A 27,784-nucleotide genomic window follows, 5' to 3' on the forward strand; every position below is an offset into this window, starting at 1 on the left:
CTACCTCCAGCCGTTTGCTTAGAAATTCTAGGGACAATTAGGAGGCCTGCGTCTTGTGACCGTAGCGTACGTGTAGGTATGTACGGCAGGACCAAATCGGAAAGATAGGTAGGAGCAAGCCCATGTAATGCTTTGTAGGTTAGCAGTAAAACCTTGAAATCAGCCCTAACAAGATGAATATCTTATTTATAGCCTACAATCATCGATGTTACTACTAATGTGAAAAGAAGTCATTTTAAGACAATTGTCAAATAATTTTAACATTCATTACAGACGTCAATTGTTGTACAACATCATGGCTACGCTGTTGGCATCACCTTTTACAGTGGATTACCACTGTTGTGGGCCTTTAACCATCTGTCTGACTTTGTTGTTCACACAGGAGAGATACTTAACTATTGTGGATCCTCTGGGGAGCCTCAACAACTTCGTGATGCTGAAGAGGCAGAGAAGAGTCTCTCCAGATCAGAACACCTCAATAAACACCTGCAGAGATCCACAGGGAAGAGAACTCACTGCTGCTCTGACTGGGGGAAGAGATTCACCTCCTCAGCAGGCATTAAAATTCATCAGAGAATCAAGACAGGAGAGAAATATTATAGCTGTGATCAATGTGGGAAGAGTTTTACTACATCTGGCTCTCTGACTCTACACCAGAGAACACACACAGGAGAGAAATCTTATAGCTGTGATAAATGTGGGAAGAGTTTTACTACATCTGGCCATCTGACTCAACACCAGAGAACACACACAGGAGAGAAATCTTATAGCTGTGGTCAATGTGGGATGAGTTTTGGTCGATCTGACCATCTGGTATCACACCAGAGAACACACACAGGAGATAAATCTTATAGCCTTATAGCTGTGAACATTCTCCGATAAGACATCTGATCAAACACCAGAAAATACATGAAGGGGTTGTTTCATGATATCAATTATATGTCACAATGTAGAATGTTTTAACATTGTAGTAGGAGTATTTTAATAGTGTCCCAATGTAGAACCCTAAACGTTTGCCCCCTGTTCTATTGATTTCAGCATGATATGGATATCAGCCTCATAGAAAAATACAAGCTCTGAATTGAAAGAGTACTATTTATGAGATTTAACAAAAAAGAGTTGTGTTACACTTACCACGTTGGTGATGCACTTGAATCAAAATGTATCTGGCTGTTTTCTACAAATTGTCCTCTAACCAGGGATGTACACATTATTTCCAGATTCCATGTGGTTTTTGAGTTGTTAGTTTTAACAGGACGTGCAACCTCATCTCTCTCCTCTCAGTACAATTGATTACAACATGATATCGATGAGTTATGACAAATAAGTGTTGCGTTACTTTGTTAAGCGACCCCTAAATTTAAATGCATCACTCCAAAATGTAGCTGTCTTCTGCAGGTTGTCCTCTAACCAGTGAGGTAAAATAGATCTCCCATTTCCATGTGTTTTTTTAGTTGTGTTAGTTTCAACAGCACGTACAACCTGATTTCCACCCTAATCGATATCAGTAGTTTATTGCTACTTTTCAAAACAATAGAGTTTTTGGTGCTTGTGTCCATGGTGAGGACAACTTGGTTTCTGATTGTCTCAAGGTGGGCAGTCAAAGAAAATTGTGTTTGCATTTAGCCAGTGAGTTGCCATGGATCTTATTTTGACTGCATGTTTTTCCGTATTGGAGATGAGTTTTGTTTGGGCTCGTTCCAAGGGGACGAGAGTTCTAGAAGCAAGTGAGTTTTAGGAAGACGACAGTCAGAAGCTCATTTTATAATTTTATAAATGTATATTTTTTTCTATTTTTTAATTGTTGACAGCCAGTAGACACCATGTTTATATTGTAGAAGGTGAAGCATTGTAGTTGATTATAATGTGAAATGGAAGTTGTTTACTGTTGGTGGTAAGCATTCTATTAAGGTGTTTTAAGGGGGAAGGTGTTACGTTCTTTGGTTTTTCCATTTATGTGTTAAGGTTGGACTTTAGCACGTGTAGCTCGTTAGCACGTGTAGCTCGTTAGCACGTGTAGCTCGTTAGCACGTGTAGCTCGTTAGCACGTGTAGCTCGTTAGCACGTGTAGCTCCTTAGCACGTGTAGCTCCTTAGCACGTGTAGCTCCTTAGCACGTGTAGCTCCTTAGCACGTGTAGCTCCTTAGCACGTACAGCTCAGTACTGTTTATACAGCAGATACTGTCTGCTGTGAATTATAAGTATCTTTCATACAAATCTTAACCTTGTGTCCAGTTCTATACATCTGTTGTTCGTCATGTAGGTTGAAAGGGCTATTAAAGACCTTTGTACTTTTGTCTCGTGGCTCTCAACGAATCATCTGGGGATGATTCGTCGACCAGTCATCATTATCGTAGAGCTCTCAATTGATTGACTTTGTATTTGTGCGTTGTATTGACCTACTCTCTTATTAATAAGTGAATAAAGATTTAGTTTAAGAATAACTCTGACTTGTGTGATAAGTTTGTCTCTTCATTTGATATGAAAGAAATTAACCTGAGGTCCTGGTGACCTGGCTAAGTGGTGCTCCAGGGATCCCTCAAACTTGATCTCAGGGAGACCACACTTTGGGAACGGAGCAGATAGACCCACCTTTGACCTGAGGGGAAGCGAGCCGAGTGGATACCACATCTCAAACCTAGTTTTTTTTAAAAGAGGTGAGCGTAAACACGCAAAGTGTAGTTTTTAGAAAAGCCTCGTAGGCTCTGAGTGTGTATTCCTATGTGGAGGTGTAAACAGGGAGGCTCTGAGGCTGAGTCAGCTATCTGTGTGAACTAGATGAAAACTAGAATATGTGTTTACTAGTTAAGACCATTTATGATATAGTATAAGATAGTAAGGTGCACCTGTAATTGTTTTAAACCTGGACCCCATTTTAGAAGTATTGAAAGATGTAAATGTATGAGTTACATTATCCTAGGAACTAACCATGACATAGAAATGTGAAAATATTTCTGCAGGTTAAAATATTGTTGAAAAACAACTAATTGATTAGGTATGTTTGAGAATAGCATTGTGTGACTGTGATATGAGAGTTGTGTGACTGTGATATGAGAGTTGTGTGACTGTGATATGAGAGTTGTGTGACTGTGATATGAGAGTTGTGTGACTGTGTTATGAGAGTTGTGACTGTGTTATGAGAGTTGTGACTGTGTTATGAGAGTTGTGACTGTGATATGAGAGTTGTGTGACTGTGTTATGAGAGTTGTGACTGTGAAATGAGAGTTGTGTGACTGTGATATGAGAGTTGTGTGACTGTGATATGAGAGTTGTGTGACTGTGATATGAGAGTTGTGTGACTGTGTTATGAGAGTTGTGACTGTGAAATGAGAGTTGTGACTGTGTTATGAGAGTTGTGACTGTGATATGAGAGTTGTGTGACTGTGTTATGAGAGTTGTGACTGTGAAATGAGAGTTGTGTGACTGGGATATGAGAGTTGTGTGACTGGGATATGAGAGTTGTGTGACTGGGATATGAGAGTTGTGTGACTGTGATATGAGAGTTGTGTGATTGTTATATGAGAGTTGTGTGATGTTATATGAGAGTTGTGTGACTGTGATATGAGAGTTGTGTGACTGTGATATGAGAGTTGTGTGACTGTGATATGAGAGTTGTGTGACTGTGTTATGAGAGTTGTGACTGTGTTATGAGAGTTGTGACTGTGTTATGAGAGTTGTGACTGTGTTATGAGAGTTGTGTGACTGTGTTATGAGAGTTGTGTGACTGTGATATGAGAGTTGTGTGACTGTGATATGAGAGTTGTGTGACTGGGATATGAGAGTTGTGACTGTGATATGAGAGTTATGTGACTGTGATATGAGAGTTGTGTGATTTTTATATGAGAGTTGTGTGACTTATATGAGAGTTGTGTGACTGTTGTCGTGTCTTTGGGGTACCATTAAAAGACATGTTTATCAATTAACTCCCTGTAATTATTATCACGCGATTAAACTGATTAATCGTTTAATTGTAATTAACTAGGAGATCGGGGCACCAAGGAAAATATTCAGATTACAAAGTTATAATTTTCCTAATATAACTTTCCTATATTATAACATTATATATTATATTCTATTATAGTATAGGCCGATTATCTTCTGGTTTAAATGGTGTATTTTACCTCGCGTCCAGTCTCATTCCAAACGTCGTAAATTGTTGTATCTGCACGAACCCAGTCTTTACTAAGAGTCATCCATACATCAATTGTCTTAAAATCATTTATTTACTAAACTAAGTAATTCACAGAAAGTATACAAACAGTAATTATCGTCACAAAGAATTGGTAGAGTAATGTGCCCTAGTGGGCTAACAGTCCTGGCGGCCTGTTGAACAATGGGTCATAAACGGTCAGCTGAGGAGACACACAGAGTTCATTAATATTAACAATTGACATGCTAATCAATTGCACATGAACGCTCACTCATTTGGGAACAATTGCAATCAATATATATTTACGCTCAGTGTGTCGTCGGGATCCTTGTTGGAGCGTCGTTCTGTTGGAGAGTTTTGTCCGCGTTCTCTCTCTCTCTCTCTCTCGGTTAGAATGGATCTTTCAAAGCGACATTCATTAATGTCGTTATAGAATGGATGTTTCGTTGGTCTTCGCGTTCAATGATATAATTTCTAGCTGCAGACTATTAATTAATATCAAAGACTTGTTCTTATTCTGTCGGTATCGATAGTCTAAAAGTTAACCACGTGGTATGGTTCACTTTCAGTAGAGTACTTGGATGGTCAAACCTATTGGCCAACTCGCAATGGAGTGGAGGCCGGGTCTCTTAGACAAGTAAATCAGGGTGGGTTTTATAGTGAACATAGAACAGGCTTGTCAAATGACGCCTGGTCCTGTCTGTGTCCCTGGGGGCGTGCCGATGACTGAGTTAAGCTTGGTACAGAAATACAATTCTATCACATTAACCTGTTAGGGCTAGGGGGCAGCATTTGCACGTCTGGATAAAAAAATGTACCCGATTTAATCTGGTTACTAATCCTACCCAGTAACTAGAATATGCATATACTTATTATATATGGATAGAAAACACTCTAAAGTTTCTAAAACTGTTTGAATGGTGTCTGTGAGTATAACAGAACTCATTTGGCAGGCAAAACCCTGAGACATTTTCTGACAGGAAGTGGATACCTGATGTGTTGTATTGACTTTAAACCTATCCCATTGAAAAACACAGGGGCTGAGGAATATTTTGGCACTTCCTATTGCTTCCACTAGATGTCACCAGCCTTTACAAAGTGTTTTGAGTCTTCTGGAGGGAGATCTGACCGAACAAGAGCCATGGAACGATGATGTCCCATTAGACACCTGGCACGCGAGTTCATGTTGGGTACCCTCGTTCCAATACGTTATAAAAGAGTATGCATTCGTCCACCTTGAATATTATTCATGTTCTGGTTAAAAAAGGCCCTAATGATTTATGCTATACAACGTTTGACATGTTTGAACGAACGTAAATATATTTTTTCCCCTCGTTCATGACGAGAAGTCCGGCTGGCTTAGATCATGTGCTAACAAGACGGAGATTTTGGACATAAATGATGAGCTTTTTTGAACAAAACTACATTCGTTATGGACCTGTGATACCTGGAAGTGACATCTGATGAAGAGAATCAAAGGTAATGGATTATTTACATAGTATTTTCGATTTTAGATCTCCCCAACATGACGTCTAGTCTGTATCGCAACGCGTATTTTCTGGGCGCAGTGCTCAGATTATTGACAAAGTGTGATTTCCCAGTAAGGTTATTTTTTAAATCTGGCAAGTTGATTGCGTTCAAGAGATGTAAATCTATAATTCTTTAAATGACAATATAATATTTTACCAATGTTTTCTAATTTTAATTATTTAATTTGTGACGCTGACTTGACTGCCGGTTATTGGAGGGAAACTATTTCCTCAACATCAATGCCATAGTAAAACGCTGTTTTTGGATATAAATATGAACTTGATAGAACTAAAAATGCATGCATTGTCTAACATAATGTCCTAGGAGTGTCATCTGATGGAGATTGTAAAAGGTTAGTGCATCATTTTAGCTGGTTTTATGGTTTTGGTGACCCTGTCTTTGACTTGACAAAACATTACACACAACTCTTGTAAATGTACTGTCCTAACATACTCTAAATTTATGCTTTCGCCGTAAAAGCTTTTTGAAATCGTAAAACGTGGTTAGATTAAGGAGATGTTTATCTTTCAAATGGTGTAAAATAGTTGTATTTTTGAAAAATTTGAATTATGACATTTATTTGGATTCAAATTTGCCGCTCTTGAAATGCACCTGCTGTTGATGGACTGCACCACGGGTGGCACGCTAGCGTCCCACCTAGCCCATAGAGGTTAACATCAGTACATAGCATCTCAATGTATTACAAATAGCTTTATCCTTATTAATACATTTTATACAACCATGTGGATGCAAGTCTCATCGCTGAGGCTATTATATAAACCATTTTATGGTAATATGGCTATATTGTCTCTTCTGAGTATCACAAAATTGTACCAAGTGGACCAGTTCGTAGCTGGATTCTTCACCAATCGTCCATACCTTCTCCAGAACACAAATGTCACTCGGTTCCCCAATTCTGTGAGTTGGAAGAATTTCCTGTGTCTCTCTATGGGCCATGTGGCAGGAGATTATTCTCTGGAATTTTACCACTCCTTCACACAGGGACTGGGTGGGGGAAGGTAGGTTGGGGGATGGTGCAAGGGGGGAGGGGGTCAACTGTCATCCCTGTACTCAAAGAGGCCAACGTCATGACACTGTGATATGAGAGTTGTGTGACTGTGATATGAGAGTTGTGTGACTGTGATATGAGAGTTGTGTGACTGTGATATGAGAGTTGTGTGAATGTGGAAATGAGTTATAATCTGTCGTCTGGATAGTAACATATAGAAATATTCTTAATCAGATGATTGTAATGTGGATAATAAGCGGGATGATATTTTAGAAAGCAGTGGAAGGTCAATAGTTCCTGGGAGGCTTGATTTTGCCGTGGTCTCTGGGAGGTTAGAGAACCGTTGACGATCCGGTCATTGTCCGGGAAACAAACGTATATGTTTTGGTTCCGCTGGGAGTATGTTTGGAGAGCTGCTTCGTAGCTATGGAGAGTCCTTGATAAAGCAAATGGAATGGTTGTTGTGAGTACCTGAGAATTTCTTACGTTTTCTATGGATTCTGTGAATATATGAAAATATGATGAATTGTATGTGTGTATAATGATTACTAGAGATTTGATGAAGTAATACTGGGAATATAATTAGATACAATTTAAACAACCCATATGTAGACGAACGTAGGTTTTGAGTTGGTATCTTTAATGGATCATTTGATAAAGATGAGGTTTAAGCATTATTTAACTGTCTACAAAGTCTGGGCAGTTGTCTCAGAAACTGATTGGAGTGTGTCCACTTTAGGTTAAGTTACCCTAACGATGTAACTATAAAACGCTTATTGGATTTTCTCCATCCGGGTACTACATTTGAAATAAAACTGCCCTTAAGGCCTGGGGGGGGGGGGGGTTCTTCCCAGTATGAGAGGAGTTGCTGGATTTATTGAATAAACCTTTTTCCATAAAGTTAGAGTGAACCATGGTGGCTGACTTGCTGTTGATGCTGAAGAAGCGTCCCGTACACTAGATTATACGTCACAGTGGCAGAATCACCTGAAAGACGCACATCGCCATCTTCTGACTTGAGTTGGTATCGCAGTTGAGAAAATACTTTCAGACAAAAAGCTAAAAAGCGACTGCCCCTAAAAACCAACGACTCCCTTTGAAAACGGGCGATGTGGCATCAGAAACATTTATTATAGTGTAAAAATGTACTACAAAGTGTAGCTAAATATAATAACTTTGGTCATACCCAGTCAGCACGTGATGTCAATGGACATCGAATTATGGTCGATATCAGGTCTGTCTGTTGTGGCTGCTATTTCGCCCTAAAATTGTCATCCCAAATTGGTCTGTGTATAACTATGTAAATGTCTCTCGGACAAGGTGACTTTTATCAATATACACTCTAAAAAGTAAAGGTTCCTGGAGTATCCTGTAGGGGTTCTTCAAACTGAAACTGTGGGGGAACCCCTAAAAGTTATTTGAAGAACCTTTTGTGGGAACCCCTATAAGTTCTTTGAAGAACCCCTTATCATGGTTCCTCAAATAACCTTTTGGGGTTCCTTTTTTAACTCCCTGTCCACCCTCCCTCCGTTATAAAAACATATTTTAATAACAATATTGACAATATGGATTTAAATAATTCATTGTTTATTTAGTGGCACCACAAATGTGAATTAATATTTACAAAACAACTTACCAAACAAAACACATTACAAAATTGCAACATTTCTGCAGACATGTCAGACCATAATAAATAATACATTTACTTTGTATAGTGTTTTTCATGACATTTAAAAAATATATAAATAATGATGTACAATAAAAACAACATTAAAAATGAATCACAGGTCAACTAACAATATTGTAGACTTGATGGTAAATACAGATTTTTTTCAGCTTTAGTGTGTATATCATATTCACTTAGTTATGTCAGGAAGTTTTCCATCTTTATGACCGGCCCTGGTAACTTCACCCCAACTTCTCTTATCCCCAGAACACAGTAACTAAACAACATAAGTGTTTTCCTGACATTTTTGGGAAATTTAACATAAAATAAAAAATCCAGCCGTAGCAGAGCCCCAAGTCCCATGGGGACGTCCTCTAGGGCCTGGATGTTCTCCCCATCAAAGGCCAGCGGGATTTCACTCTCATGGTGGAATGGATTTCCACCGATGTGCAGTAAAGGAGTGAAGAGCGGTGAAATCTGTGTCAACAAAAGTAAGAAAAGATTAATACACATACAATTAACAAAGAACATAACAAATGTTCAGCTGTAGTTTTATATAAGCATGCACACCTATGTTAATGAAGAAACAGATGATTGGTGTATAGACATACCTTGTCACGGACATAAAGGCCACTTGGGTCCTCATTGAAGACGTTGGGCAAGAGCAGAATCGCTGCTGTGGTCTCCAGTCCTAGTAAAGTAAAGCAATGATCTTACTACACTTGCTAATTTCATTACAAAATAAATTAGAGAAAGGGAAGGAATAAGAGCTGTTGTTGTCTTTATGGAAACGATATACAATATACGGGAAAGAATATAGTTGAGGAAATAATCCAAACCTAGTTGTGCCTAGTTAGGACATAACGTTAGCTAGCTAGCTAACGGTACTGTACTGTAGCTCATACAACGCCGACGGTCAAACCCGGCTTTCTAATATTTACGTTCATTAACTATAGTAACGTTATGGAAGATATTCACAGAATACCATCATTGTATTCGTTATTCATTATTAGTATGTTATATTATTATAATAAATGATTTCGAGACATATTCAGAGCCAAACATCAACCCAACTTAACCTTTTTAACTGTTGTCGTATCCAAACTTGTCACCATCGTTTTCAGTTGTAATTGCGAAGTTCCCGGAAGAAGTCCAGCAACAACGGAGGTTCCTCGATGAACCCACCTTCTAACAAGTTCTTTGAAGAACCTTTTGGGGCTGTTTTTCATTGACCAAGAACCCTACGGTTCTTAGGGGATCTGAGAACAACTCCAGTTGAACCCTTCATTTTTAGAGTGTGGTCGACTCTATTTACTCTCAGATTCAAACATGATGATTAGCATCAACGATCAAGTCAGCTGCTGCTGCTCCAATACAGTATGAGGTGAGACGGTGAACTGACTTTGAACCGGGCAGTCAGCTGCTGCTGCTCCAATACAGTATGAGGTGAGACGGTGAACTGACGTTGAACCGGGCAGTCAGCTGCTGCTGCTCCAATACAGTATGAGGTGAGACGGTGAACTGACGTTGAACTGGGCAGTCAGCTGCTGCTGCTCCAATACAGTATGAGGTGAAACGGTGAACTGATGTTGAACTGGGCAGTCAGCCGCTGCTGCTCCAATACAGTATGAGGTGAGACGGTGAACTGATGTTGAACTGGGCAGTCAGCCGCTGCTGCTCCAATACAGTATGAGGTGAGACGGTGAACTGATGTTGAACTGGGCAGTCAGCCGCTGCTGCTCCAATACAGTATGAGGTGAGACGGTGAACTGATGTTGAACTGGGCAGTCAGCCGCTGCTGCTCCAATACAGTATGAGGTGAGACGGTGAACTGATGTTGAACTGGGCAGTCAGCCGCTGCTGCTCCAATACAGTATGAGGTGAGACGGTGAACTGATGTTGAACTGGGCAGTCAGCCGCTGCTGCTCCAATACAGTATGAGGTGAGACGGTGAACTGATGTTGAACTGGGCAGTCAGCTGCTGCTGCTCCAATACAGTATGAGGTGAGACGGTGAACTGATGTTGAACCGGGCAGTCAGCTGCTGCTGCTCCAATACAGTATGAGGTGAGAAGGTGAACTGATGTTGAACTGGGCAGTCAGTCATTCATTCTGTACTATGAGTCTGGTCTATCATTGTTGGAATTGAAAAAGACTACTGCACATTGTGGTGGAAATTCTAACCAATCAGGAGAGACTGTCATTTCTTCAAACAATCAACTTTATGTGATAATAATTGCAATAAAGTAGCTGGTCAGCCCTACACTCTGAGGTGGAAGGCCGAGAGCTCGATGACACAAGGAGTTCAGAAGCCTTATATAGTCAAACTATGTTGTTCATATAGTAAACACGTGATCTTGGTATGTGTACGTGTGTGGAGAACGAGACACAGACTAACTGTGAATTGGTCGTCTCGTTCTGTAGCAACAGCTAGTTATTCTAGTTTTCTAGTGAGGTGTCAAAACAACAGGAAATCACTCTAGACACAGTTCCTGTGAAGTAGATCAACTGTTCCCTGAATTGAGCCAAGCGCCTTTGGCCTGTCTGTCCAGAGGGTGTGTGGTTGCACACCCACACAAACATACACATAAACTTCTCAACCTTAAAGAGATCCTTCAACACATTAGAAGTCATATAAACTTAAAGAGGTTAACATAGATTCTTCCCTCACAAAATTGCAGAGATAAATCAGATCCAGCCTGAACTGTGTGATGTAGTAGGGAGTTGTAGTTTCTCTAGAGATAAATCAGACCCAGACTGAACTGTGTGATGTAGTAGAGAGTTGTAGTTTCTCTAGAGATAAATCAGACCCAGACTGAACTGTGTGATGTAGTAGGGAGTTGTAGTTTCTCTAGAGATAAATCAGACCCAGACTGAACTGTGTGATGTAGTAGAGAGTTGTAGTTTCCAACAGGCCAATATTCTACATAGTTTAGCGCATAAAATGTAATTAACCACAATGGCCATAATCCATTGCGTGCCTACTTGTCTTGTCTGTTTATTTTACACCTGCTATGTAAAAGAGAGAAGAATGCACAATGGTCAATCATTTCTGGGATCCTTGGGACATCCCTACCTTAACCCCGCATTAAATGACAACTTCAACGGGCTAGGGACGTCCCAAGGATGTATCTCTACCTGAAAATACATGATCTAAGTGATTGATAGTTGGTATTCAGCAGTCATAAAACCTTATTTACTTTAATGAACTACTAAAATTGTGATTTTATCAGACAGCATAGACAGCAGCTTTACATTTTATTGACTGACTGATCCATTCATCCTTCCATCCCTCCTCAGCCTTCCTCTCCTCTGAAGACCCAGTGAGGATGCAGCTCAGTCAGAGAGCTGTTGAGGGACTGGATAGGAAGAACACTTCTACAGCCAGAGAGGTGAGAGGTCACACATGGTTTAGATGGTAAATATTTATGTCCCCTTAGTGGTTCATCACGTCAGCAAAAGGGAATATGTTCCATCATCAATGTTTATTTACATTAGTGCAAATTGTCCACTGATATTGGTGTAATTTCTCACCCTTTTGGCTGTATGAAAATTAATTTCCCCTCAGACACAAACATTTGTTCTTTGATATTATGAAGGTAATTTGTGTCAAATGTACTTGTCCTCACTCATTCGCCCCATCTCTTTACATTGCTGATGCATATTCAGTGGCCAGACTCAAATTCCGAACACAATGCCCATCCTGGCAGATCTGAACCTAATGCAGCACATTGTGACTTTTGTGCATCCAGACCTAATGCAGCTTGGAGTGATCAGATGACAGAAGTCACATTTAGATATATATATATATATATATATATATATATACACTGCTCAAAAAAATAAAGGGAACACTTAAACAACACATCCTAGATCTGAATGAAAAAAATAATCTTATTAAATACTTTTTTCTTTACATAGTTGAATGTGCTGACAACAAAATCACACAAAAATAATCAATGGAAATCCAATTTATCAACCCATGGAGGTCTGGATTGGAGTCACACTCAAAATTAAAGAGGAAAACCACACTACAGGCTGATCCAACGTCCTTAAAACAAGTCAAAATGAGGCTCAGTAGTGTGTGTGGCCTCCACGTGCCCGTATGACCTCCCTGCAACGCCTGGGCATGCTCCTGATGAGGTGGCGGATGGTCTCCTGAGGGATCTCCTCCCAGACCTGGACCAAAGCATCCGCCAACTCCTGGACAGTCTGTGGTGCAACGTGGCGTTGGTGGATGGAGCGAGACATGATGTCCCAGATGTGCTCAATTGGATTCAGGTCTGGGGTACGGGCGGGCCAGTCCATAGCATCAATGCCTTCCTCTTGCAGGACCTGCTGACACACTCCAGCCACATGAGGTCTAGCATTGTCTTGCATTAGGAGGAACCCAGGGCCAACCGCACCAGCATATGGTCTCACAAGGGGTCTGAGGATCTCATCTCGGCACCTAATGGCAGTCAGGCTACCTCTGGCGAGCTCATGGAGGGCTATGCGGCCCCCCAAAGAAATGCCACCCCACACCATGACTGACCCACCGCCAAACCGGTCATGCTGGAGGATGTTGCAGTCAGCAGAACGTTCTCCACGGTGTCTCCAGACTCTGACACGTCTGTCACGTGCTCAGTGTGAACCTGCTTTCATCTGTGAAGAGCACAGGGCGCCAGTGGCAAATTTGCCAATCTTGGTGTTCTCTGGCAAATGCCAAACATCCTGCACGGTGTTGGGCTGTAAGCACAACCCCCACCTGTGGACGTCGGGCCCTCATACCACCCTCATGGAGTCTGTTTCTGACCGTTTGAGCAGACACATGCACATTTGTGGCCTGCTGGAGGTCATTTTGCAGGGCTCTGGCAGTGCTCCTCTTGCTCCTCCTTGCACAAAGGCGGAGGTAGCGGTCCTGCTTCTGGGTTGTTGCCCTCCTACGGCCTCCTCGACGTCTCCTGATGTACTGGCCTGTCTCCTGGTAGCGCCTCCATGCTCTGGACATTACACTGACAGACACAGCAAACCTTCTTGCCACAGCTCGCATTGATGTGCCATCCTGGATGAGCTGCACTACCTGAGCCACTTGTGTGGGTTGTAGACTCCGTCTCATGCTAACACTAGAGTGAAAGCACCGCCAGCATTCAAAAGTGACCAAAACATCAGCCAGGAAGCATAGGAACTGAGAAGTGGTCTGTGGTCCCCACCTGCAGAACCACTCCTTTATTGGGGGTGTCTTGCTAATTGCCTATAATTTCCACCTGTTGTCTATTCCATTTGCACAACAGCATGTGAAATTTATTGTCAATCAGTGTTGCTTCCTAAGTGGACAGTTTGATTTCACAGAAGTGTGATTGACTTGGAGTTACATTGTGTTGTTTAAGTGTTCCCTTTATTTTTTTGAGCAGTGTATATATATATAGTGGGCTCCAAAATTACTGGCACCCCTGACTGGCAATGCACAAACGACACTTAAAAAAATATAAATAATATAATTCTAGAGATAAACTCAAAATACCAACATGTGGGAAATACTGTACTTTATTAATGTTTCAATGGAACCAACCAAAATCATTCAGTTATTTAATACAAAATACATTTAACCAAAATCAAGGTTTCATAATTATTGGCACTCCTCATTTAGTACTTAGTGCAACCACCTCTGGCAAAGATAACAGCATAGAGTCTTTTCCTGTAATGTTTGACAAGGTTAAGGAACAAATTTGGAGGGATTTTGGACCATTCTTCTATGCAGATCCTTTCAAGATCCTTCACATTCCCGGGTTAGCGCTTATCAATTGCCCTCTTCCACTCAGGTTTTCGATTGGATTGAGGTCCGGCGACTGAAATGTGACTGGAGATTTTGTTGTCACAGAACCATTTCTGTGTGGATCTTGATCAGGTCATTGTAAATCAATAGAACAGGGGGCAAACGTTTAGGGTTCTACATTGTGACATCCTTAATATACTCCAACTACAATGTTAAAACATTCTACATCGTGACATTAATTCATTGATATCATGAAACATCTCCTTCATGTATGTACTTTTATCAGATTATCTCTGGTCACAGCTATGAGATTTCTCTCCTGTGTGTGTTATCTGGTGTCAAGTCAGCTGCACAGATCGAACAAAACTCTTCCCACATTGATGACAGCTATAGGTTTTCTCTCCTGTGTGTATTCTCTGGTGCACTGTCAGATAGCTAGATTGACCAAAACTCTTCCCACATTGACCACAGCTATAAAGCTTTCTCTCCTGTGTGTGTTCTCTGGTGTGACGACAGGCTGGTTGACCGAGTAAAACTCATCATTGAGTACAGCTAAAACTTTCTCTCCTGTGTGGATTTTCTGATGAATTCTAATGCCTGATGAGGAAGTGAATCTCTTCCCACATTGATCACAGATATAAGATTTCTCTCCTGTGTGGATTCTCTGATGAATTCTAATGCCTGATGAGGAGGTGAATCTCTTCCCACAGTCAGAGCAGCAGTGAGTTCTCTTCCCTGTGGATCTCCGCAGGTGTTTCTTGAGGTGTTCTGATCTGAAAAGACTCTTCTCTGCCTCGTCAGCATTATGAGGTTGTTGAGGCTCCCCAGAGGATCCACAATAGTCCCGTCTCTCTCCTGTGTGAACAACAAAGTCAGACAGATGGTTAAAGGCCCATAACAGCGGTAATCCACTGTAAAAGGTGATGCCAACAGCGTAGCCATGATGTTGTACAACAATTGACATCTGTAATGAATGTTACAATTATTGGACAAATGTCTTAAAATGAGCAAGAACAGTCATATTTTGTCTTGTTTTCACATTAGTAGTGAAATCGATGATTGTAGGCTAGAAATAAGATATTCATGTTGTTGAAACTCTAAGCAGTGTGCCAGACTACTTTTGGTCTCCAATATAGGCCCCTTTCTGCGTTTAATAAAATTGCGGCACGAGGGCGATGCACACACAATTTGATTGCAGAAACACCTCCCTGCTAATAAGGAAACCACTAGTTATGGATGTAGTATATCTGGAAACGAGGAAACCACTAGTTATGGATGTAGTATATCTGGTAATGAGGAAACCACTAGTTATGGATGTAGTATATCTAAAATGGTGAGCGAAGATTTAAGTTTTTCACAATGTATTCTGAATGTGAATAGGGAAAAACTCAGGGAAGTAACCTCCATTTCCAGGTTGCTTATGACTACATTTCACACTACATTGGATTATAATTGTAAGGCTCATTTGAATGTTCTGTTTAATATAATGGTTGTGTCATCATCGCAAATCAACTGCTTTATACTTTGCCAAATTGGCCCATAACTTCACCTAACAATAACATAGACCTACTGTAGTACCGAAACCTCACAAATGTCGTGATGTTTGTCATTTGACTGGCATTCAGAAAATGATTTCCTGGATCAGCTGATGATAGTTGAACATGTGACTATTATTCACCTTTATTTAACCAGGTGGCCAGTTGAGAAAAAGTTCTCATTTACAACTGCGACCTGGCCAAGATAAAGCAAAGCAGTGCGACACATACAACAACACATACAGTCATATGAAAAAGTTTGGGTACCCCTGACAATTTCCATGATTTCCATTTATAAATAATTGGGTGTTTGGATCAGCAATTTAATTTTGATCTATAAAATAACTGATGGACACAGTAATATTTCACTAGTGAAATGAGGTTTATTGGATTAACAGAAAATGTGCAATATGCATCAAAACAAAATTAGACAGGTGCATAAATTTGGGCACCCCAATAGAAAAATCACATCAATATTTAGTAGAGCCTCCTTTTGCTAAAATAACAGCCTCTAGACGCTTCCCATAGCCTCTAATGAGTGTGTGGATTCTGGATGAAGGCATTTTGGACCATTCCTCCTTACAAAATATCTCCAGTTCAGTTAGGTTTGATGGTTGCCGAGCATGGACAGCCCGCTTCAAATCATCCCACAGATTCTCAATGATATTCAGGTCTGGGGACTGGGATGGCCATTCCAGAACATTGTACTTGTTCCTCTGCATAAATGCCTGGGTAGATTTTGAGCAGTGTTTTGGGTCGTTGTCTTGTTGAAATATCCAGCCCCAGCGTAACTTCAACTTTGTGACTGATTCTTCAACATTATTCCCAAGAATCTGCTGATATTGAGTGGAATCCATGCGACCCTCAACTTTAACAAGATTCCCAGTACCGGCACTGGCCACACAGCCCCACAGCATGATGGAACCCCCACCAAATTATACTGTGGGTAGCAAGTGTTTTTCTTGGAACGCTGTGCTCTTTTGCTGCCATGCATAACGTCCCGTGTTATGACCAAATAACTCAATCTTTGTTTCATCAGTCCACAGCACCTTATTCCAAAATGAAGCTGGCTTGTCCAAATGTGCGTTTGCATACCTCAAGCGACTCTGTTTGTGGCGTATGTGCAGAAAAGGCTTCTTCCGCATTACTCTCCCATACAGCTTCTCCTTGTGCAAAGTGCGCTGAATTGTTGAACGATGCACAGTGACACCATCTGCAGCAAGATGATGTTGTAGGTCTTTGGAGGTGGTCTGTGGGCTGTTTTGACCGTTCTCACCATCCTTCGTCTTTGCCTCACCGATATTTTACTTGGCCTGCCACTTCTGGCCTTAACAAGAACTGTGCCTGTGGTCTTCCATTTCCTCACTATGTTCCTCACAGTGGACACTGACAGCTTACATCTCTGCGATAGCTTTTTGTAACCTTCCTCTAAACCATAATGTTGAACAATCTTTGTTTTCAGGTCATTTGAGAGTTGTTTTGAGGCCCCGATGTTGCCACTCTTCAGAGGAGAGTCAAAGAGAACAACAACTTGCAATTGGCCAACTTAAATACCTTTTCTCATGATTGGATGCACTTGTCTATGAAGTTCAAGGCTTAATGAGCTCACCAAACCAATTGTGTGTTCCAATTAATCAGTGCTAAGTAGTTACAGGTATTCAAATCAACAGAATGACAAGGGTGCCCAAATTTTTGCATAGCCTATTTTTCACATCTGATTTAATTTCATACAACTTAATATTGCTACACTAAACATCTTTGTCTGGACAATACCCCAGTACTCAGCTTTTATTAGAAAATGAATGGCATGCCACTGTGATCATTTTCTGTGATGACAGAGTAAATTATTATGCAGCCTCAGAGGGGTGCCCAAACTTTTTCATACGACTGTAGTTAGAAATACTGGTGTGAGCAAGAAAAGTAAATAAAAACATGGGGATGAGGTAGGCAGTTGGATGGGCTATGTACAGCTGCAGCGATCGGTAAGCTGCTCAGATAGCTGATGCTTAAAGTTAATGAGGGAGATATAAGTCTCCAACTTCAGTGATTTTTGCAATTCGTTCCAGTCACTGGCAGCAGAGAACTGGAAGAAAAGGTGGCCAAAGTAGGTGTTGGTTTTGGGGATGACCAGTGAGATATACCTCCTGGAGCGCGTGCTATGGGTGGGTGTTGCTATGGTGACCAGTGAGCTGAGTTAAGGCGGCCTAGCAAAGACTTATAGATGACCTGGAGCCAGTGGGTTTGGCAACGAATATGTAGCGAGGGCCAGCCGACGAGAGCATACAGGTCGCAGTGGTGAGTGGTATATGGGGCTTTAGTGACAAAATGGATGGCACTGTGATAGACTGCATCCAGATTGCTGAGTAGAGTGTTGGAGGCTATTTTGTAAATGACATCGCCGAAGTTAAGTATCGGTAGGATAGTCAGTTTTACGAGGGTATGTTTGGCAGCGTGAGTGAAAGAGGCCGGTTCTAGATTTAATTTTGGATTGGAGATGCTTAATATTAGTCTGGAAGGAGAGTTTAATAGTCTAACCAGACACCTAGGTATTGTAGTGTTCCACATATTCTAAGTCAGAACCGTCCAGAGTAGTGATGCTAGTTGGGCGGGTGTAGGCAGCGATCGGTTGTTGATTGATCGGTTGTTCTTATCGGCTGATGAGTCTGCCAATAAGAATACGGCGATTGACAGAGTCGAAAGCCTTGGCCAGGTCGATGAAGACGGCTGCACAGTACTGTCTTTAATCGATGGCGGTTATGATATCGTTTAGTACCTTGAGCGTGGCTGATGTCCACCCGTGACAAGCTCGGAAACCGGATTGCACAGCGGAGAAGATACGGTGGGATTCGAAATGGTCAGTGATCTGTTTGTTAACTTGGCTTTCGAAGACTTTAGAAAGGCAGGGCAGGATGGATATAGGTCTGTAACAGTTTGGGTCTAGAGTGTCACCCCCTTTGAAGAGGGGGATGACCGCGGCAGCTTTCCAATCTTTAGGAATCTCAGACGATACGAAAGAGAGGTTGAACAGACTAGTAATAGGGGTTGCAACAATGGCGGCAGATAATTTTAGAAAGAGAGGGTCCAGATTGTCTAGCCCAGCTGATTTGTACGGGTCCAGGTTCTGCAGCTCTTTCAGAACATCAGCTATCTGGATTTGGGTGAAGGAGAAGCTGGGGAGGCTTGGGCAAGTAGCTGCGGAGCTGTTGGCCGGGGTAGCCAGGAGGAAAGCATGGCCAGCCGTAGAGAAATGCTACTTGAAATTCTCGATTATCGTGGAGTTTTCGGTGGTGACAGTGTTTCCTAGCCTCAGTGCAGTGGGCAGCTGGGATGAGGTGCTCTTATTCTCCATGGACTTTACAGTGTCCCATAACTTTTGGAGTTAGAGCTACAGGATGCAAATTTCTGTTTGAAAAAGCTAGCCTTTGCTTTCCTAACTGCCTGTGTATATTGGTTCTCGACTTCTCTGAAAAGTTGCATATCGCAGGGACTATTCGATGCTAGTGCAGTACGCCACAGGATGTTTTTGTGCTGGTTGAGGGCAGTCAGGTCTGGAGTGAACCAAGGGCTATATCTGTTCTTAGTTCTACATTTTTTGAAAAGGGCATGCTTATTTAAGGTGGTGAGGAAATTACGTTTAAAGAACAACCAGGCATCCTCTACTGACGGGATGAGGTCAAAATCCTTCCAGGATACCCGGGCCAGGTCAATTAGAAAGGCCTGCTTGCAGAAGTGTTTTAGGGAGCGTTTGACAGTGATGAGGGGTGGTCGTTTGACCGCGGACCCATAACGGACGCAGGCAATGATCGCTGAGATCCTGATTGAAAACAGCAGAGGTGTATTTGGAGGGCAAGTTGGTCAGGATAATATCTATGAGGGTGCCCATGTTTACGGATTTAGGGTTGTACCTGGTGGGTTCCTTGATAATTTGTGTGAGATTGAGGGCATCTAGCTTGGATTGTAGGACGGCCGGGTGTTAAGCATATCCCAGGTTAGGTTACCTAATAGAACCAACTCTGAAGATAGATAGGGGGCAATCAATTCACATATGGTGTCCAGGGCACAGCTGGGAGCTGAGGGGGGTCTATAACAGGCAGCAACAGTGAGATACATTTCTGGAGAGATTCATTTTTAAAATTATGTTATAATTAAGTCTATGATTTGATAGAGCAGTCTGACTGAGCGATGGTAGGCAGCAGCAGGCTCGTAAGCATTCATTCAAAACAGCACTTTCGTGCGTATTGCCAGCAGCCCTTCACAATGCATTGCGCTGTTTGTGACTTCAAGCCTATCAACTCCCAAGATGAGGCTGGTGTAACCGATGTGAAATGGCTAGCTAGTTAGCCGGGTGCGCGCTAATAGCGTTTCAAACGTCACTCGCTCTGAGACTTGGACTGTTTTTTTTTTTTTAGACTTGGATTGGTTGTTCCCCTTGCTCTGCATGGTTAACGCTGCTTCGAGGGTGGCTGTTGTCGATGTGTTCCTGGTTCAATCCCAGGTAGGAGCTAGGAGAGGGACGGAAGCTATACTGTTACACTGGCAATACTAAAGTGCCTATAAAATCATAATTGGTCGACCTCTAGCGGGTACAGTGGCGGTAAACCTCCGCATTGAGTGACGATAAGAGAGGTTGCATCTCTGGAGGCACCAGTTATGCTAGGTGAGGTCACCGCATGTGTGGGAGGTGGGACAAAAGAGCTCTCTGAGGCATGTTGAGTGTGACGAGGGGCTCTGCAGTAAAATAAAACAATGATAACTACCCTAAACAACAGTATACAAGGCATATTGACATTAGAGAGAGACCTAAAGCGAGGCATAAAGCAATCCCAGGTGTTGATTGGGAGAGCTAGCTAAGACAACAACGGGTAAGACAACAGTTAATCAGCTAAGACAACAACAGGTAAAATGGCGATGAGGTCCAGAGCTTACGGCAGGAATCCGGTGATGTAGTGGCTTCTAGTCGTCTTAGTGAAGAGTCTGGGAGGCATCAGCTGTGTAGCTGAGTGATCATAGGGTCCACTGAGCAGGCCGGGAGATGGACCTGGCTCAAGGCTAGCTTCGAGGCTGGGCCACTCGGTGGCAGCTAGCTAGCTGGAATACGGTGATGTAGTGGGGTAAAACAGTCCGATATGCTCAGGGTTGATATCGTACTGTGCAGACTGGCAGGTATTATTCAGGCCAAAAGTGGCTGGTGTCTGAGCTAAAAAGGTAAAGCAGTGGCTAACAATGACTAAATAGCTAGTAGCTAATTAGCTGGTTAGCTTCTGATGGCTAGATTCTGATGGAGGTTCTAGCTATAAGGTCTAAAAAATAGCAGATCCGTATCACATTGGGTGAGGTGGGTTGCCGGAAGGTATATTTAATTTAAAATGGAAAAAGAGATTAAAATATATAGCAATATATACAAAAAAAAGACGAAATAAAAACATAACATTTATAACAAACACGTCTTAATGCTACGCCATCTTGGATTACAAGATGACTGTTAAAAACCATTGGATTTAGCAGACTCTGAAATTATTTAGCATTTCTGTGCCCACGAAAACTGTTTTCCCAGAGTAACATAAGGAGCCACTAAATGATACATAGTTCGAGTGCATTTCAGAATACAAAAAAACTGTCCGACAGCAAGATCCAGTATTTAAGTTGAAGTTCATCGTATGACAAGCGTAACGTTATGACTATAACTACTGTTCCCTGAAGGAGGGAAACTAGGTACAACATACTATTAACCTGTTATGGATAGGGTGCAGTATTTTCACGGCCGGATAAAAACTGTACCCGATTTAATCTGATTATTACTCCTGCCCAGAAACTAGAATATGCATATAATTATCAGCTTTGGATAGAAAATACTCCAAAGTTTCTAAAACTGTTTGAATGGTGTCTGTGAGTATAACAGAACTCATTTGGCAGGCCAAAACCTGAGAAGATTCCTTACAGGAAGTGCCGTCTCTGACCATTTCTTCGCCTTCTACACTCTCTTTATTGAAAACTGAGGATCTCTGCTGTAACGTGACACTTCCTACGGCTCCCATAGGCTCTCAGAAGGCGGCAAAAAGCTGAATGATGTCTTTGCAGGCCCTGGCTGAAAAACACTAGCGCATTTAGATAGTGGTCGATCAGAGAACAGAGACTGGAGGCGCGTGCACGAGGCGACCCCATGTTTTTATTCTTTCGTCTTTGAACGAAAACAATGACTCCCGGTCGGAATATTATCGCTTTTTTACGAGATAAAAATTGCATAAAAATTGAGTTTAAACAGCGGTTGACATGCTTCGAAGTACGGTAATGGAATATTTAGAATTTTTTTGTCACGAAACGCGTCGGGCGCGTAACCCTTCGTCACCCTTGAATAGTGTCTTGAACGCACGAACAAAACGCCTCTATTTGGATATAACAATGGATTATTTTGAACCAAACCAACATTTGTTATTGAAGTAGAAGTCTTGGGAGTGCATTCTGACGAAGAACAACAAAGGTAATCCAATTTTTCTTACAGTAAATCTGAGTTTGGTGAGGGTCAAACTTGGTGGGTGTCAAAATAGCTAGCCTGTGATGGCGAGCTATCTACTCAGAATATTGCAAAATGTGCTTTCACCGAAAAGCTATTTTAAAATCGGACACCTCGATTGCATAAAGGAGTTCTGTATCTATAATTCTTAAAATAATTGTTATGTTTTTTGTCAACGTTTATCGTGAGTAATTTAGTAAATTCACCGGAAGTGTTCGGTGGGAATGCTAGTTCTGAACGTCACATGCTAATGTAAAAAGCTGGTTTTTGATATAAATATGAACTTGATTGAACAAAACATGCATGTATTGTATAACATAATGTCCTAGGCGTGTCATCTGATGAAGATCATCAAAGGTTAGTGCTGCATTTAGCTGTGGTTTTGTTTTTTGTGACATTATATGCTAGCTTGAAAAATGGGTGTCTGATTATTTCTGGCTGGGTACTCTGCTGACATAATCTAATGTTTTGCTTTCGCTGTAAAGCCTTTTTGAAATCGGACAGTGTGGTTAGATAAAGGAGAGTCTTGTCTTTAAAATGGTGTAAAATAGTCATATGTTTGAAAAATTGAAGTTTTGGGATTTTTGAAGAATTTGTAATTCGCGCCACGCCTATCATTGGATATTGGAGCAGGTGTTCCGCTAGCGGAACGTCTAGATGTAAGAGGTTAAATCCACATGTTATGACTATAACTACTGTTCCCTGAAGGAGGGAAACTAGGTACAATATACTATTAAATCCACATGTTATGACTATAACTACTGTTCCCTGATGGAGGGAAACTAGGTACAACATACTGTTAAATTCACGCCTCGCTGGAAGCCCCGTCTTCTACAGGTGATGAGCGCGAGGCTCGGATTTCTTCCTTAAATTTAATACGGCTCTTCAGCGACCCAGGAAGGGGTGGGGCCAAACAGGTATTGTACCTCGTCTCCCTTCTTCAGGGAACACTAATTATAGTGTTAGGTTCTGATTTTTCAGAGTAAATAACTCACGGACACTAGAGAAGCTTAACCAAGTTTAATTTTTCCCAAAGGGTCGTTACAGCTGTAAGTCAGACAAAAACATGTTCTCACCATCACAAGTATATATACCCCACTTTGGACACTCGTCCTTCTCTCCAATCCTTACATCTTCTGGTTCGACAGGAAGAGGGTAACAGGATACTAAACCCTTATTACTCCCTTCAGGAGATCTGACCTGACCTCCTGACCTCAACCCCTCCTTCACCTAATCCACAAATGTCCATCCGCTTCCCCTAAAGCAATCCTGTGATCTCCTCCCGTCCACCCAGCACATTCCACAGCCACTCTGTCTTTCTACAGATCTCACTCCTTTATATACTCTGTGTCTGATCTATCATGTCTTTAATATGTTCAAAGTTTAGAATCCAACAATAGTCATAAAGTTACACTCCCTTTTAGTCGGTCAACTTCGGTACAACATACTATGGGACAATACAATCATTCTCCATGCCGACCCAAACGGATAATAAATGAAACGGCCCCTGGCAGACCACCCAGACCTGACCCCGCAAGATGTGCCAGTTTCGTCAATTTATTAATTGTCTTTTGTTTGAAACACTCCTGTCAATGTTGAGTAAGGACGCACACCTAATTACGCATATAGAAGTAGGACTAGTCTTCCTGGCCTGTGTGCAAATGTAGGCCTATAAAATGTGCCCATTTGGGGATGTCTGATAGTATTTCTGATTGTCTTAATGCACCACCACTAATGAGTTGTGGAGGTTCTCAAAGTAAATGTTTCTTCACCTCAAACAGCAAGTGCACCTCAGCCACGCTCAAGGTCCTAAACGATATCTTAACCGCCATCGATAAGAAACAATACTGTGCAGCCGTATTAATTGACCTGGCCAAGGCTTTCGAATCTGTCAATCACCACATCCTAATCAGCAGACTCAATAGCCTTGATTTCTCAAATGATTGCCTCGCCTGGTTCACCAACTACTTCTCTGATAGAGTTCAGTGTGTCAAATCGGAGGGCCTGTTGTCCGGACCTCTGGCAGTCTCTATGGGGGTGCCACAGGGTTCAATTCTTGGCCGACTCTCTTCTCTATATACATCAATGATGTCGCTCTTGCTGCTGGTGAGTCTCTGATCCACCTCTACGCAGACAACACCATTCTGTATACTTCTGGCCCTTCTTTGGACACTGTGTTAACAACCCTCCAGACGAGCTTCAATGCCATACAACTCTCCTTCCGTGGCCACCAACTGCTCTTAAATACAAATAAAACTAAATGCATGCTCTTCAACCGATCGCTGCCTGCACCTGCCCACCTGTCCAGAATCACTACTCTGGACGGTTCTGACTTAGAATATGTGGACAACTACAAATACCTAGGTGTCTGGTTAGACTGTCAAACATCTCCAATCCAAAGTTAAATCTAGAACTGGCTTCCTATTTTGCAACAAAGCATCTTTCACTCATGCTGCCAAACATACCCTCATAAAACTGACTATCCTATCGATCCTCGACTTCGGCGATGTCATTTACAAAATAGCCTCCAATACCCTACTCAATAAATTGGATGCAGTCTATCACAGTGCCATCCGTTTTGTCACCAAAGCCCCATATACTACCCACCACTGTGACCTGTACACTCTCGTTGGCTGGCCCTCGCTTCATTCTACTTTGCACTTTCTTCTACTTCAAATCTACCATTCCAGTGTTTTACTTGCTATATTGTATTTACTTTGTCACCACGGCCTTTTTGTCTTTACCTCCCTTATCTCACCTCATTTGCTCACATTGTATATAGACTTATTTTTCTACTGTATTATTGACCGTATGTTTGTTTTACTCCATGTGTAACTCTGTGTTGTTGTATGTTGTCGAACTGCTTTGCTTTATCTTGGCCAGGTCTCAATTGTAAATGAGAACTTGTTCTCAACTTGCCTACCTTGTTAAATAAAGGTGAAAAAAATAAAATATCAATGTCCCTGTTTTATTAGATAGTACTCACTGTATTTACTGGTGTTAATCAGATCAATGTCCCTGTTTTATTAGATAGTACTCACTGTATTTACTGGTGTTAATCAGTTCTCCAGTCTTCTCTTCTTCGTCCTCCTCTAATGTGACAGTAATCTCCCCCTCTTCATCCTTCATTCCAAAAACGTCTTCATCTTCTTTCACTTCATCCTCTTCTTTCACAGTAACATCCTCCTCTTTCACTCTGAACGCGTCTTCCTCTTCTTTCTCTGTAACGTCTTTCTCTTCTTCTTTCACGGTAACAGCCTCACCCTCTATTTGTTGTTTTACTGTGACATCCTCCTCTTCCTTCTCCTCTTTCACGACAATGTTCAGCCCCAGAGCTTCTTTCTCCGTCCAACAGACCTCTTCTTTAGCAGGAGGAGAGTAGCTTAGTGAGCGCATGGTCGGGGATGTTAGCTAGCTAGGCTAGTGCTAACTTAACCAGCCAGATAGTTGACTTACAACTTAAATATTAAATTAAATGAGGTAGCTAGTTTTTTACACATAAGTATGTTTAAATCACAGTTGCAATTAAACCAGGAAAGTGTCTAAAGAACTTGAATGTTCCGACTTTGTTGGCTAGCGAGCTACCGAGGTGGCTGCAGTTGTTGAAGAAGCGTTCCGTCCACTAGATTATACGTCACACTAGAAACATCGCCTGAAAGACACATATCGCCATCTGCTGTCTGGAGGGAGGAAACGCAGTTGAGGAGAGAACTTTTTTTCTTCTTCATTGAATTATAATATTATAAAGCAGTTTAGGGAAACGTTTTTTTCCTCTTCATTAAATATTAATATTATATCAACACGTACAAAGAGCAACAAGTGTTGTTTGATTAGTTCAGTTTTTTATGAGAATTTAAAACAAACTCTACATCTACTCCACATCTGTATTTCTGACTCAGTCAAATAACTACCCTTGATAAAGATGAGCTAAAATTACTGTATAAAATAAATAAATAAACTTTACCCACTACCAGGATATTTTAGGCCAAAACCTGGTTACCTCTCTGCTAGGAGACTGAAATTTGGCCATAAGGGGATCTTCCAGCAAGACACATCAACATCCACAAAGAAATGGTTATTTGGGCACAAAAATCAACATTTTCAATGGCCATCTCAGTCTTCGGACTTGAACTCCATTGAAAACCTGTGGTTTGAATTGAACAGGGCAGTCCATAAGACAGACTAAATAAAACAAGGACATGGAGAGAATCTGTTTGGAGGAATGGTCTAAGATCCCACCCAATGTGTTGGATCTAATCTAATCTAATCTAATCTCATTAAACATTTGATTGTCATTATCCTCCCAAGGGGAGGAGGCTGCTGGAGTATTGAAAACATTGGTAGCAATAATTCAGACTCCTACCTTTTGAGAATTACATGTTAAACTATATATTTTTCTCTGAGCAATTGTATTAGCATAAAATAATATAATTTCCCTTTATGTTTTATACAATATAGCTCAGTATTTGAATTCTTTATTTTATAGAGTCGTTTTTGCTCATCTTTATCAAGGGTGTCAACAATTTTGTCCCCCACTGTACCTCCATACTGCTGCTACATGGTGTAACAATACATCATGTAGATGTATATAATGAACAGACTAGGTCTATACTGCTCCTACATGGTGTAACAATACATCATGTAGATGTATATAATGAACAGGCTAGGTCTATACTGCTCCTACATGGTGTAACAATACATCATGTAGATGTATATAATGAACACACTAGGTCTATACTGCTCCAACATGGTGTAACAATACATCATGTAGATGTATATAATGAACAGACTAGGTCTATACTGCTCCTACATGGTGTAACAATACATCATGTAGATGTATATAATGAACAGACTAGGTCTATACTGCTCCTACATGGTGTAACAATACATCATGTAGATGTTTATAATGAACAGACTAGGTCTATACTGCTCCTACATGGTGTAACAATACATCATGTAGATGTATATAATGAACAGACTAGGTCTATACTGCTCCTACATGGTGTAACAATACATCATGTAGATGTATATAATGAACAGACTAGGTCTATACTGCTCCTACATGGTGTAACAATACATCATGTAAATGTGCACTACCGTTCAACAGTTTGGGGTCACTTCGGAATGTCCTTGTTTTTGAAAGAAAAGCAATTTTTTTGTAAACAGTGTGCCAGCCTTCTTGTTCTTTAACAAAGCTTTTGTAAACAGTGTTTTTGCATGCAGCAACTCAACCATGAAGGCCTGATTCATGCTGTCTCTGAAGAGTTGATGTTGAGATGTGTCTGTTACTTGAAATCTGTGAAGCATTTATTTGGGCTGCAATCTGAGGTGCAGTTAACTCTAAGGAACTTATCTTCTGCAGCAGAGGTAACTCTGGGTCTTCCTTTCCTGTGGCAATCCTCATGAGAGCCACCCATACCTTGTCACAACACAACTGATTGGCTCAAACGCATTAAGGAAAGAAATTCCACAAATTAACATTTAACAAGGCACACCTGTTCATTGTAAGTGTAACACCTGTTCATTGAATTTAATTCCAGGTGACTACCTCATGAAGCTGGTTGAGATAATGCCAAGAGTGTGCAAAGCTGTCATCAAGGCAAAGGGTGACTGCTTTGAAGAATCTCAA

The 27,784-nt window shown here is 41.3% G+C and overlaps 1 pseudogene; it reads left to right on the forward strand.

Moving 5' to 3' along the window:
- The window catches only part of LOC106599969 (piggyBac transposable element-derived protein 4-like), a 39,229-nt pseudogene extending 24,587 nt beyond the window's left edge, over positions 1-14,642 (forward strand).
- The last annotated feature ends 13,142 nt before the right edge of the window (positions 14,643-27,784 follow it).

The sequence above is a fragment of the Salmo salar genome, chromosome ssa02, assembly GCF_905237065.1.
Source record: "Salmo salar chromosome ssa02, Ssal_v3.1, whole genome shotgun sequence".
NCBI lineage: Eukaryota > Metazoa > Chordata > Actinopteri > Salmoniformes > Salmonidae > Salmo > Salmo salar.